Raw genomic sequence first — 14,212 nt, forward strand, 5'->3', positions numbered from 1 at the left:
ACAGGATTGCTGGAGAACGAACGAGATAATGATAATTTCGTTGTTGCTGCTGCTATGGCTTCTCCAGAGGATCTCCCCAAAAAACCAGATCCAAGGGACATCCCAAAGGGAGAGTTTAAGAGTAATTCACATTGAAGTATTTCCCACACAGAAGCAATATTTACCCAAAGTTACAGGTTTCTGCAGATCTTGACTCAAGCAAGTCCTCTCCCAGTCCATTCCCCACTGTGTCTTTTGAAATTCCTTTACAAATGGCAAACTTCCCTCAAAATTTCAGCTTCTTTTTTTTTTTTTTTAAAGATTTTATTTATTTGTCAGAGAGAGAGGGGGAGAGAGCGAGCACAGGCAGACAGAATGGCAGGCAGAGGCAGAGGGAGAAGCAGGCTCCCCGCCGAGCAAGGAGCCCGATGTGGGACTCGATCCCAGGACGCTGGGATCATGACCTGAGCCGAAGGCAGCTGCTTAACCAACTGAGCCACCCAGGCATCCCTAAATTTCAGCTTCTTTAAGGAAGACTGTACTCACCTCTCACCCTTTTGCCCTGACCTCTCCCTCTTACTGATGTCAACTCCCTTCCCCACGACCACTACCATCCTCCTTAACCACCCACAGGCTTACCCAAGAGCCTTCCTTCAGCTTTTGACCTGCAGAGTTCAGGTGCCTAAAGCATCGGAGTCTTTGGTCTCAAATTCCTCTCTTTCCTCAACTTTAATTCCCTTTTCTCCTTTCCTCTTCTCTTTCTTCCTTCCTTCCACAAATATTTAGCACAAAGAAGTTCCAGATACTCTTCTAAATTACAAAAACAGACACTCAATCCTTGGGACTCAGGTGGCTCATTGATCAAGAGAGAAAGCCATGTAAACATAACCACCAGAACAGCTTACAGGTGATAACAGTTTGTATGAGGTACACACTGATTACTAAAAAATAATTCAACATGAGGAGGTGAATTGTTAAAAGTTTCATGTCTGAGGTTGCTTGAGTTAGTTTAAGGTGGAGGACTTGAAGCTGCTGGATAAACTGGTGTGGCGTTAAGTGTGCAGTCCTGACTGGTTACATGTGAGAGACAGTGGGGACGATATTGCCCGAAGAATGACAGTACGATGGGGAGGGAAGACATCAAACAGCAGGGCTTTCTTAGCAATACACTCATGGTCACGTCCTGAGCTTCTTCACAGGCAGACTCCTCACTTTATCCAAATCTCTAAGAGCATTTCCCTTTGACTGGCTCCCTCCAATGCCCTCCCCCACCTTCACTTCTCTTTGACTTTGCACGGACTTTGAGTCCAATTACCGCACCTGTTCAGGAGTTTTGGTCCCTTCTTTCCAGATCCAGCCCAGGCCCCTCCTTCCCCAACTGCACCATAGCCACCACATCTAGTAGCAATCACAAAGCCTTGCCCTTTCCAGAGCTTCTTTCAATCCATACTCACCACATTCCGCAAAGGAGACTCGTGTTTTTCCTAAGGGCCAACACATAAAACACAGGAATTACTTCCTCCATTCCTGAAGAATTCCCCCCACTGCCTTTTCAAGTCTGCCCACTGCCTGGGGAATTCGTCCTTAAAGACTCCAAACTCTCGAGTTACTATGAGGCCAAGAATAATCCTTCTGGCTTAAGCTGACCACATCCTTCCAAGCCGTACCCCAGACCCCATCCTGCCACCCCCCACCTCCCCTGTGGCTTGTACTTTTCAGCTCTCTTTACATAACTACTTTACCTACGGACTAACTTTTAGTTCCTTTTTATCAGAGGATCCTAACACAGTGTCTGGTACAGAGCAGTCTGTCTCTATAAAACTTTTAAAATGATTTGAATATATCTTATTTCTTTCAACTTTTTCCTAGGTTTTTTTTTTTTTTTTTTAAGTGAAATACAACAGCTGAGATTTGCTTTTCTTTAAGTTAAAAGTTAGGGCGAACAGAGTTAAGCGCAGGTATGGGGATGGAAAGGGCATAGACAGGAAGTGAACAGAAATCCATGGAAGGTCAAGAGAGGTGGTGACCCACTGACTGAGAAACCTAACACCAGGGGAGGTTAGGGACTAATCTGGAATATCCATTCAACAAATATACAAGGAGCCTTAGTGTTGCTTTAGGCTAAAAGGATGATCTGTCTAAAAGATGACATCTCCTACTTTCACGGCACTAGTAACCAGAACTCTGTTATTTTAACTCTTTCTCTAGTAATTAAGTCAAGCTCTAAGAAAAACTCAACTGAAATGAGCTACTTGGAAAGACTGCCCCCGGTGAATTAGAGGCCCTGTTCATTAGCAAGATTGCTTACATATTTGTGCTTACTTTTCAGTGTTATATAAACCTGCTTGACAGGTATGAGGTTTATCTCTAAAATTCAAATGATGTATTTTACAAGCCTTTACAACAAATGTTCTTTGTAAGAATTAGAATTTGAAATATTCATTGGGGTTATCATGCTACATCTCAGAAAGCAAGTCAAAGTGCTTAAAAACAGGAAATATTTCAATATCTCCTCATTCATTATGGTGTCAAATATGCTATGAGGCTATTAGCCACATGCTAAACTACAACCAGGTTCTCCACTTTTTGTCACACACATGGGGCTGGGGTTAGAGGAGGCCCGTTATACATCAAAAGGACTGAGAGCAAAATGGAAGTGGTCCCTGGAAGGTCCTACCTTTGCTGTGACCTTAAGCTTCGAATGACTGCACTTGCCAGAACTAAGACTTGCCAAATTAACCAAAACATTTTGGGATTCCCATTATCTTAATATCCAAAACTAAAACAACTCCTTCAAGTGAACTGCTCAACCTTGAAACCCACAAAGCTCAGCTAGTTGCACTAGAGAAGTGTTACCTTAGATACTCATATTCTAGAATCAATAATGTCATAATGAGCCAGAATGTGGTGAAAACTTACCAAGCATACATAGAGAGCATTCAGCTTTCTCCACACACAGGAGAGACTAACGCAAATTTTATTGCCCACCCCATGTCAATTTCTTACTCAGTAGGATCCCAATGAGAGAAAAAAGTATGTGCGCCGTACCAGCAAAACAAAATCATTTTCTTCAGACTTAACATAATGTTGAAATTTCATGGCTCCAGAGGATACACAGGTCTAGGTCTACCTGGTTACAAAAACAGCCTCCGAAATCCTCTTATCAAACAACGAAAGGAAAAATGAAACAAATTATAAATGAATTCCTAAGAACGCCTGGTAGGGTTTTTACCCCAAGAGTTAAGAATGGTTTTGTTTCGGCAGGAAGGATAGCAAAGTGCCTCAAAAATAAGTCTTTGCATCATGAGTTGCAAGTGGAAGGAGGTCTATGGCAAGCAATGTACTCTCTAATTGCAAGATGCATGAGTAGGCTTTATACTGCATTGCTAGGAGTCAAGCTTTTCCCCCTACCCCCTCACCCCCTCATCCCCCAACAAAGAGAACAACACCCTGCTTTCAAAAGTGAAATGAGATCCTCATCAGATAACACGGAATCACTGAGTGAGCCAGTCATGGGTCGGGTGGGTACAAAAGCCTTAAGATAAATTCCCAATGGGATTATAAACCTAGACCAAGAAATCCCCCTACCAAACAACTTGTTTACTATTCCACCGTTCAAAGGAATTCCACAGTCTTGATGCCCTTTGGATTTCAGTCGAATATGCTTCCCAAAGAAATATTTCTGAGGCCTTTTCAAATGGGAGGGCACACATTCAGACTGTGGCTGTTTAATGAAAATTCCTCTCATTATTACTGAATTCTCTTGGTCTAGAAGAAAATCAGAATGGTGATTTAACTTCATTTGTCCTCATCTGTGTCGATGAAGATTTATTATTTTAAGTGCAAATCTCCCTCTCCTCATAGAACTTCCCCATGCACCCACTCCACAAAGGTAAACACCAGACAAGTTCATTGTCAATACAGGCTTGGAGAGTTGTTTCCATGTTTCCCTTTCATCGCCTCAACAGCCCTCTGTCTTTGGGACCTAGATTTCTCCCAAAACAGGCATGACGATGAAAAGGAGAATTCTTTGCCAGTAAAGTGACCACAAATTCAGTTAGCACCATATCACAACCACCACCATAACCACAGACGCACATAAGAATCCAAAAAGAATGCTAACCCACTTGCTGTGAAGAGCTCAAGGGTTATATGGAAGCGCTAAATCACTACACTGTACACCTGAAACTCATATTCCACTGTATGTTAACTAGAATCTAAATAACAACTTAAAAAAATTGAATGCCAAAACCATTGGGTGAATGGCTGTTAGGGAACAAGACATACACATGGTCTCGGGGAACTACCCAGCAGACTACGCGTTAGTTATCAGGGGGATTAGGTACCTTCACAATAGAGAGAACTGGTGAACGCCAGCTTAACCAAACGATTTCATTCAGCCTAACCAACATTACGTATCTTTTGTTGCTACCACCGTTGTGTTTACCCTGAATTGGATCATGAGGAATCCAACAGTCAAATGAATCCAGAATATAAGAAATTCTTCTAGACAATTCTAGACAACCATCTTAGACTTTTCAAAATTTAACACCATGAAATACCAAATAGAAGAGAACAAAAAAGTCAGGGAGAACAGACAATTCACAAAGGAGACCAAAGAGACATGATGACCAATTGCTATTCATAATCCTTCACTGAGTCATTCACCAAATTCTCAAAACGATGATAAAAAAAATTTCTTAATAGATAGACAAATATGAATATGGACTGTATCTTAGGTCATTATATCTATATCTTATCTTATATCTGTATCTTAGGTTATTATAATAATATTACTATTATCTTAAATCATGTTATTATAATAAGAATATTATGGCTATGTAAAAGAATGTCCTTTGTTCTTAGGAAATTAAGAGTGAAGCATCACGGTATCAGTAACTTACTTTCAAACATACCAGAAAAAATATATAAAATAGAAAATGAGCAACAAAGATGGGAAAAATGTTAAGAAAAACCTCAATAGATAGGAATCTAGAAGATTGTTATGAAAATAAAACATTACATTTGCTATACTTGTGTGAAAATAGTATGTTAAAGATGTACATATTTAAAGCATTACAATCTTTAAACAGAACTTAGGCACTGATTTCTCAAATGATATAGGCCAGGCAATTCTCTAATCTGGATTCATTCATTCATATTAGCACCTGCCTTTGGATTCACCACAGGCTGCAAGGAATTTTCAGTCTCCTGGGTTAATAAACATCCATCCCACAAGTCCCTCTAACTGTAAAAAGTTGATCCAGTTGAAAGCAGACCAGCATACAGGAATTTTTTTAGAAACTTTCAGATTTTGGGAGTTTATTTAGCTTTTGTTGAAATTTAAAAGACTAATTTTTGCCAAATGGTGAGCTAGGCTCTTTTCTCATTTGAGTTATCACAAGTTCCAAGTAGCCTGGAGACCTCAAGTTTACCTTCAGAAAAGACCTTCTTGGACATTTTCTGTTTTTCCCAAATCAAGGAACAACCTGCCACTTTATAGTACTAATTCTTGCAGACTGTTATCAACATTTCCTTTTATTTCCAGCAGTGCGAGAGTGTTTTGCTTTTTAACCCTAAGAAGCAGCATATGCATACGGTCACCTATAAGGCGCTAAATATACTGGGGAACTTGTGAGAGCAAAACAGTGCTTCTAGAGTCCTTACTAATTGTTTTTGGTAAATTCCTCTTACAGGATTAAAGTTATACATTTTTTTTTTCTTAAACAAATTTACACATTCACATATATTAACACTTTGCAAATAATTCAGAAAGTTCAGAGACTCCTTGAAGACTACTGTTCAAACCCAGATTCAAAACCCAAAGTTCTCAACAAAACTTTCTGGCTTCAAGTCCCAGGCCTACCTCTTATTTGCTGTGGATGCAGGGATGTTACTTAACCTCTCTGGGCCTTCCATTTTATCTACAAAATATGATCCTAGTAGTACTAACCTCAAAGTGTTGTGGTAAGGATTTAGAAAGAGTGCCTGGCACACAATATGTGCTTACAAATTTTAGCTGCTGCTAGTTGCTGTCACATATTTCCTTTTTAAAATCTTCCTGTTAAAAATCTGCCACAGCTCCTTATGCCTATAGAATTATGTCCAAGCAAACTGTCATTAAATCACTCTAAATTCAGATCCCAATGTACTTTTCCAGTCTTATTTTATAATGCTCTGCACTCGCCCCTCATGTTCCTTGAGGTACTTATTCCCCTGTACTTTTCTGCCTCCGTACCTTTGCTTATACTGTCCCCTCTCTTCGCAACTGCCCCAACCATGTTAGTCTACCCTGCTACCTACCTACTCCTAAATGCACCCTTTCAAGGTTCATGTTAAACTCGAGCTCTTCTGCAGGAGCGAGCAGACTAGAAATAATCTCACCTTCCTTTGTGCTACCATAGCACTCCCTGTAATAAGTGCACATTTTATTGTGTTTTACAGAAATGTGCTGCCATGTCTCCCACTAGACAAAAGCCCCTGTGTTCTGCTTATCTTTTCTTTTCATGCTCCAAAGTCCCTGGCCCAGTTTCTTGGACATGGTAGCTCCATGATAAATATTTGGTGAAATGAATGGTTAATCTACAGGAAAGAATTGAAACAGATAATATCTGAAATTGCATGTTATTTCCTCTCATATAAAATTTAACTAGCTTCTACTTTAATTAAGTCTAGTCCCTGGATATTTATATTGGGGGCCACCGAGCGTGGCGTACTGTAGATGTTTCCTGAGTGGAAAAGCTCAGTTTTGTACAACAGACAAAGCTAGTCAACAAAAGAACAGTCACATTTTTCTATTTGAGTAGAAATTCATATTCTACCCTCTTTTTTAACTTGAGAATATCTTTTCTAAAGTCTTCCTATTTCCAAATCCTCCAGATAACGTTCAGATTCCTTTACCCTTTCAAATACATTTACTGGACATAACATCCTAGAGGCTGTGCACTAAGATAATTAGAAAGACACTTCCCTTGAAGGGCTCATAATTGTTGGGGGCGGGGGGGGACGGACATCTTGCCAGACACAGCACAGGGGACGATCTGGGAGAAGAAACAGACAACACTGGCAAAGGGAAGAGCCTAAGCAAAAGCCAGAAGTCCTAAACATAGCAAACAGTGTAAAGTGTAGTTTTGCTTGAGCACAGGGAGGTAAGAGACAGAGAAATCTGAAGTGCCGGGATGGAAGCCAGATCACGAAGGAGTTTTGAACTGTATCTTCCAGGGAGAATGGAATTTTGAAGCAAGCTATTGAGATGATTAAATCCAGAAAGGTTTCTGATCACAGCAGCAGAGCAGTGGGACCGAAGAGGGAAGCTGGCAGCAGGAATAAGAGGAAAAAAAAAAAAAGAAACAGCTAGCCAGGCTATGTGGTGAGATGGAGAAGGACTAAAATGCAGTTTTAGCCCTTATGTAGTTTTCTCAGTATGGGTGGTGGTCCTGCTGTTCCTCTCACAGGCCAGCTACAACACCCTCCATGCTATACTACTTTCTCTGACAATTAGTAAGTATATACATGAGTTAATGTAATAAATGTAGGAGACAGGCAATCATCTAAGCTGAAATGATGCATCAGACTCCTCAGGTGACCTGAAGTAGGTTCCATGCATTACCAAGATAACTTCTTCTTGCTCTTTCATTCGTTCATTCATTCATTCTAGTCGTTGCTCCCTCTAGTCGCCGTTCTGCTATGTCTGGCTGTTATCATTTCATGTCAAGGACATGGGGATACACAAGACCTTGCTCCTTTCCTCCAGGTGTTCAAAGCCTGGCAGAAGCATTGTCATCCATTCAACAACAGGAGTGACTAACAGGGCAAGCTGTCTGTAATGGTCTTCATCTTACACAAGGCTGTTTAAAGACGTCACAATACAATGGGTCACAATACAAACTCAGAATTCATTTTTACCTTAAATGACTGGTTTGGTACGTGAACTACAGCACTGAACTGAAAAGGGTTGCTGCCACAATAATTGGGATTACTTTGCTTATGTTACACATCAGGTACCTGTGGACGTGCCCCCTCGCTAAAATTCATTTGTAACCCCAAAATCAATACAAGCAGTGTTCTCATGGACACTCATGGGCATGCACAGCACAGCAAAAAATGTGAGTTGCCTCTGAGCACGGTCCCAGCTGAAGGGGAACAAGGCAATGCTCTGCCTTCTAGTTTCAGATCAGCACTCGTACTATAAACACGTGTTTCTAGGGCACAGGGCTAAGCACAAGAGGGCTGTGACATGCCTTACAGAGAAAAACGGGTATGTTAGATAAGCTCTGTTCAGGGATGGGGGGCGCCTGGGTGGCTCAGTGGGTTAAAGCCTCTGCCTTCATCTCAGGTCATGATCTCAGAGTCCTGGGATCGAGCCCTGCATCTGGCTCTCTGCTCTGCGGGGAGCCTGCTTCCCCCCCACCTCTCTGCTTGTGTCTCTGCCTACTTGTTCTCTCTCTCTCTCTCTCTCTCTCTGTGTCAAATATGTAAATAAATAAAATCTTTTTTTTAAAAAAAAAGCTCTGTTCAGGGATGGGTTAGAGTGCAATTGATTGTGAGTTCAATGCTAATGAATCAACAATATTAAATAAGGTGTCTTAAAACAGAAAACAGAAACAAGGCCATGGAGGGCACCAGGGTGGCTCAGTCGGTGAAGGGTCTGCCTTCAGCTCTAGTCATGATCCTAGAGTCCTGGGACTGAGTCCCGTATTGGGCTCCCTGCTCAGAGGCGAGTCTGCTTCTCCCTCTACTCCAACTCCCTGTTCATGATCTGACTCTCTCTCAAATTAATAAAATCTTTAAAACAACAGCAAAAAAAGAAACAAAGTTATGTACTCATCAACCGAGAAAATGTTGTGACAGAGACTGACAGGAACCTAAAACTTACACATGCCCTGGGGCCAATGGCTCAGCATTCACTAATTCAGCACCTGCGGTGACTGCTACAAATGAGAACTGACTGTATCTATCAGGTAAAGAGTACAAACAACCATCTGTAGCACGTGATTTTCCTCAGCTCCCCCTTCGGAGGATTCCAGAGGGCCACAAAGGGAAGAATCAGAAAACACTTTCTGAATCCTATAACCCTCCAGTAGAATGAGTGAGCATTTTTCTGCCCCTCCAGAGTCACTCAGACTCCCAGGGAAGTGCTTGCTGCTGTATTGGCTGGCTAAAAAGGGGAGGCCAGAGAAAGGGCCAACAGGCCAGGGGGTGCTGTGGGTCAACGTAAACAGGTGTTTTGGGTGTCATTGTTTTCTGCTGCAACTAGTCTTAGTTGGAAGGTCTGATACTCCTTGAAGGCCATTTGCTTCCCGCTTGATGCTTGTTTTTCTCACTATCCCAACAACACAGGAGATTCCCTCTGGGATACGAGGCTTCAAAAAGGGCTGTTATGTGCCAGACCTCACTCAGGACCCATTTCGACTATGAAGAACCAAATAATCCATTCTTTAATTTCTAAAAGTTTATAAACTGCAAGACAATATAAATCCCATACATCATCCAAAACTTGTGCAAATGCCCCAGGATTCATGTTTCCCTCTGTAAAAGCTAATCCCCTCAAGCAGGAAACAACTTCTGGACACTGATATCTTGCAAGCTGGTGTCCTGGCTCCAGAAATCCCATGCATTAGAACCAGAAGCATTCACGAAGAGTTCCATCCTGGGTCTCCCTCCCTCCCAAGGTTGACATAGTGTTTATTTGTCAAACAAAACAGTCATCCAAGTTCAGACCTGTTGAAAAGCTTCCAAGCAAGATGAGAGGCCAAGGCAAGGGGGAGGAACAGCTAATCAGAAATCAAGGGCAGGAAAAGCTGGACCCAAAATAAATATAGTACAAAATGCCCAAAATAGCCCAGAAAGACAGCTGATGACCTTTTCTTCTAAAATCTCTTAATATCACAGTATCAAATAGCCTATGTATCTAAAATCAAGCACAGAACTACTATCACAAAGGAAAGGAACAAAGTAAAAAAACAGAAAAACAGGAAAAGCTGGTAGTACAGTGACAATTTGCGTTTTAAAATACAACTAAAACACAGAAGACAAATACAATTAATGCACGGTACTGACAAGTCCCTCACTGGCGAGGGATTGACCTCGGTTCAAGGCAATGGTCACAGGAAGCTGTTGAGGATATTTCGAGCTCTGAAAGCTACCATCATTTCTCAAGAGATAGCATTTTTTCTTTTTGCCTAAAGACTAATGGGTCCTGCTACAATGGCTGTAAATGAACGCACTCCTAAGTTAAGTCTCCTCTTAATTGAACAAGCTCTGGGCTGTGCCTTCTCAAGCAGAGGGAAGATCTTGGCATTCAAGGAACACAAAACACAGCTGGGGACACAACCTCATTTCTTTGATTATGATGCACAAAGCCTTGAGCAACTGCTAAATAATAGATTTAAGAATTACTGAAATCCCTTCTCCCACATCCTTGCTCCCTAAGCCATAGAGAGCCTTGGCTGATTGAAATTCTGGGGCCAGAACCATGCTTTTCAAAAAAATGTCATATTAACCCACAGATCCACTACATGAGAGCAAAAGTTCCCTTGGACCTTCTTCCTTCTTAAAAAACTGCTGAGACTTGGGGCGCCTGGGTGGCTCAGTGGGTTGAGCCTCTGCCTTCAGCTCAGGTCACGGTCTCAGGGTCCTGGGATCGAGCCCTGCGTCGGGCTCCCTGCTTGGCGGGGAGTCTGCTTCTCCCTCTCTCTCTGCCTCCTACTTGTGATCTCTCTCTGTCAAATAAATAAATAAAATCTTGAAAAAAAAAAAAAACTGCTGAGACTATATGCGTATCATCAGAAGTGCTAAGTGCTTCTAATTAAATACATAAATGCAGAGCACTTGAAAGAAAAACACATCACCTGTCCCGTTATAGAGCCAAGGCCTGTGTGCGCACACACCCTCCACATATTCTTATTTATTTGCTAAATGTGTAAACATTTCCTTTCTGTCTACAGTTGCAGCCTTGCATATCTGTATCAAGGAGAAAAAAAAAATAAAAGTCACTGACTGCCAATTTCCTAAGGGGTGGGGAGAAAACAAAGCAACTAAGAATAAAAAGACGGTTGTGGCTTTGGCCCAGTCGAGCCAAGAGCTCAAGCAGCCCTCAAACTCCATCCACACCCTCGCACACAAAGGAAGCAGCTGCTTAAAGGCAGAGTTCTAAAAGCCCAACCACACCTCCCTTTGATTGTAGAGGAGATCCTAGATACTCCATAGAAGAGGGAGAGAGGACTAGAGGGGGACAAATGGAAATAAAAATCTTTTGTGACTTTCACAATGGAAAGAAATTCATTTACATATTCCCTCAAGTTATAATGAACCAATAAAGTTCAAGACATAACACATATGTGACATGATTCCAGTTAGATCACCAACCCCCAGCAGCACCTTGAGAATCCATAGTAGGAATTTACCTAGAATAGCGAATGTTTGGTCCACAAAAGGCAGTGAGGACATAGAAAACTTCAACCGCCCTATGATAATTAAAGTGAAAAATACTACCAGGGTATGGACAAAGAGGGCCCAAAGGAACAGAGCTATGGGTGCTGCTTTTCTTTGGGACACCATTATCTCAGTGGCCTGCTCAAAAAACACTACATGAGGGTACCCAAGTGGCTCAGTCAGTTAAGTGTCTGCCTTGATCATGATCCCAGGATCCTGGAATCGAGTCCCACATCAGCTCCCTGCTCAGTAGGGAGTCCACTTCTCCCTCTGCCTCTATCCCTCCCCCTGCTTGTGCTCTCCCTCTCTCAAATAAGTAAATAAAATCTAAAACAAACAAACAAAATCCAAAAAATCCCACTATATGACAAGGTGGAGAGATTACATAAGCATGCCTGCTTGATGACACGGACAGTCCCACGGCCTTCCTTATCCTGACGAAGAGAAGACCCCACCAAAACCAGAGCAGAGGCCCCACCTCATTCTTGTGTCTGGGGCCACTCAGCCTCCAAAGGGGTAGAACCAGACAGCTTTCGCCATTGCCACCTGTGATCTCAAGAACCATGAAAACAATGGAGAGACCAGGGGGTTGCCTCTGCTCTGAGGCAAATGATATTTCTTCTGTTTGCCAGTTATCAGAACATCTAAATGACTGGAAGTACTGAAATTTTTAGTTTAAGTTTTCCCTATATGTCCTCCTGCATCTTCTTATACTTGGGTATAAGAGGACAAAGGTCAGAACTTAAAAGTAATAATAACACGATTTGGTATTTATTCTCATTTTATTAATCCAATGTCATTTCGATGACAATTAGTAAATGTTTTCAAATCAGTGTTTGATGCCTGGAACAACAAAACAAATCCAGTTTTGGGGGGTGGGACACTCCCAACTGTGTCATGTGGGAACTGAGAATTTAAACAGAGATAGAAGAGAAGGCCAAGTACAGCTTTCATAATCCAGCTAGGCCAATTATTTAACTACATTTATTTATGTAGCTTATATATAAATATACACACCCTTTAATGAACAGAGCATGTGTATTAAAGACCATTAAAGCAAATGTTGGTGTGAAAATAAATCTACATACACTCAATATAGCCTTTTATCAGTCACAAGACTCCAGTCATTTAATTTTTTACCTGCTCTGGACATTAACTATTTTGTGAACCTAGGTCATATTTTGAAAACACTCCTTCGCCCACCTTCCTAAGTACCCAAATCTGCAGTCAAAGGAACTTCTGTCTTGGGATGAATCGGTGAAAGAATCTAGCATTCAGAAAAACACAAACACACTCAAAAGTAAGTATTATGTTTAGAGAATTCCCAGAACCCTGCTCTGCCTCAAAATGCCAATCTAAATCAGCTTCCTGATTTGACAGACAAAGGAACGGAGGCCCAGGGTAAACCATACAGAGGAAAGGCAACAGCTAGTTAGTAGAAAAGTCAGAACTAGAATTTCAGAGTCTTGGGTAAAATGTTCTCTTTGCTCAAGTCACTCTAAAAGTTTTCTTTTCAAAACACTGGATTACTGACTTGTTTGATCAAAATCTCACCAAGGGCAAAACTGAGCTTAATCTAGATCATATGTCCCAATTGCTAGTTCAGAATCACTAACAGGTAAAAAGATTTGCCAACCCCAACCAGTCAGGATGTGTCCCCTAGCCTGGGTGTGGTGGTGTGTGGTAAATCACCCACAGAGGTCTTCTGACTGGCTCAGTCAGTTAAGCATCTGTCTTAGGCTCATGTCATGATCCCGGGGTCCTGGGATTGAGCCCCACATTGAGGCATCAGAGCAGAGGGTTTCTCCCTCTGCCCCTCCTCCCACTCGTTCTCTCAATCTCTCTTTCTCTCTCAAATAAAATAAATAAAATCTTTAAAAAAAGAAGTAAATCACCCATAGAGCCTCCCACCAAAGCCCTCTAGTAAATAAAGACACTTATTTGCAAAATATCTGGCAAGAATTGAGAGTCAATTCTTCCCAAACAAAATTATGATTTTTCCTTTGTGCAAGATGACCCGACTTCCCCCTGACTCTCAGCTCCACTGGCCTCTTCTTGAACTAACCATGTAAAGCAGTTTCAACAACCAAAAGTGTCTTCACTGACTCACCCTGGGGAGGTATCTGCCAAGAACACATGGACAAATGCTTTCTTTCATCTTCCCTCAGATTTCAGTTTAAGGCGAGGCAAGTAGGAAAATATTTATTAGTTTTCACCATACTTAAGAAAGTAGTCTTATATTTTAAAAAGAATTACCTGAAAAGTCCTATAAAGAATCAGATGCAGAGTCAACCAGCAACATCCATAATAAGATTCGGAAAAACAGTAAGAATAAGGACTATTATTTTAGCGCCCATGCAACACACCCAAAAGCACATGGCGGATACTCTGCAGCAAACTGTCCCAGCAAACCTATCAGATCAGCATGTTAATACCCCTTCTTTAGAGATGAGTAGCTAATCCAGAGAGATCGTGGGAAAAGAAGGTGAGGGAGCTGTGACTTCCACAAAGAATGGTCACACAGCAAGGCCCCCAGGCCCACTCCTCATATCTGTTTGAAAATACTTTTTTCTCCCCCAGTTTGGTAATTCTAACGATTAAGTCCATCTTAGCTCAAAATTCATACATTAGGGACTGGTTTTTCCAAGCTTCCTTAAAAGAAAATTAGACTTAAAAAGAAATTTGACAAAATCAGAATAAATTTGTTCAGAAAATGCTTTGAGAGCTCCTTCTGAGATTCAGCCTCCCCCGCCTGGATCAGTATTTATTTCTTTATTCATCTCTTCAGACTCTTTAGGTC

At 41.5% G+C, this 14,212-nt stretch overlaps 1 protein-coding gene across 1 annotated transcript in view; it reads right to left on the reverse strand.

Annotated features, from left to right (window-relative positions):
* PPFIBP1 (PPFIA binding protein 1) overlaps positions 1-14,212 on the reverse strand; it is a 173,987-nt gene that overhangs the window by 95,613 nt on the left and 64,162 nt on the right. The gene's annotated exons all lie outside the window — the stretch shown is intronic.

Source organism: Lontra canadensis, unplaced genomic scaffold (genome assembly GCF_010015895.1).
Source record: "Lontra canadensis isolate GAN:19392208 unplaced genomic scaffold, GSC_riverotter_1.0 scaffold9, whole genome shotgun sequence".
NCBI classification, from domain to species: Eukaryota; Metazoa; Chordata; class Mammalia; order Carnivora; family Mustelidae; genus Lontra; species Lontra canadensis.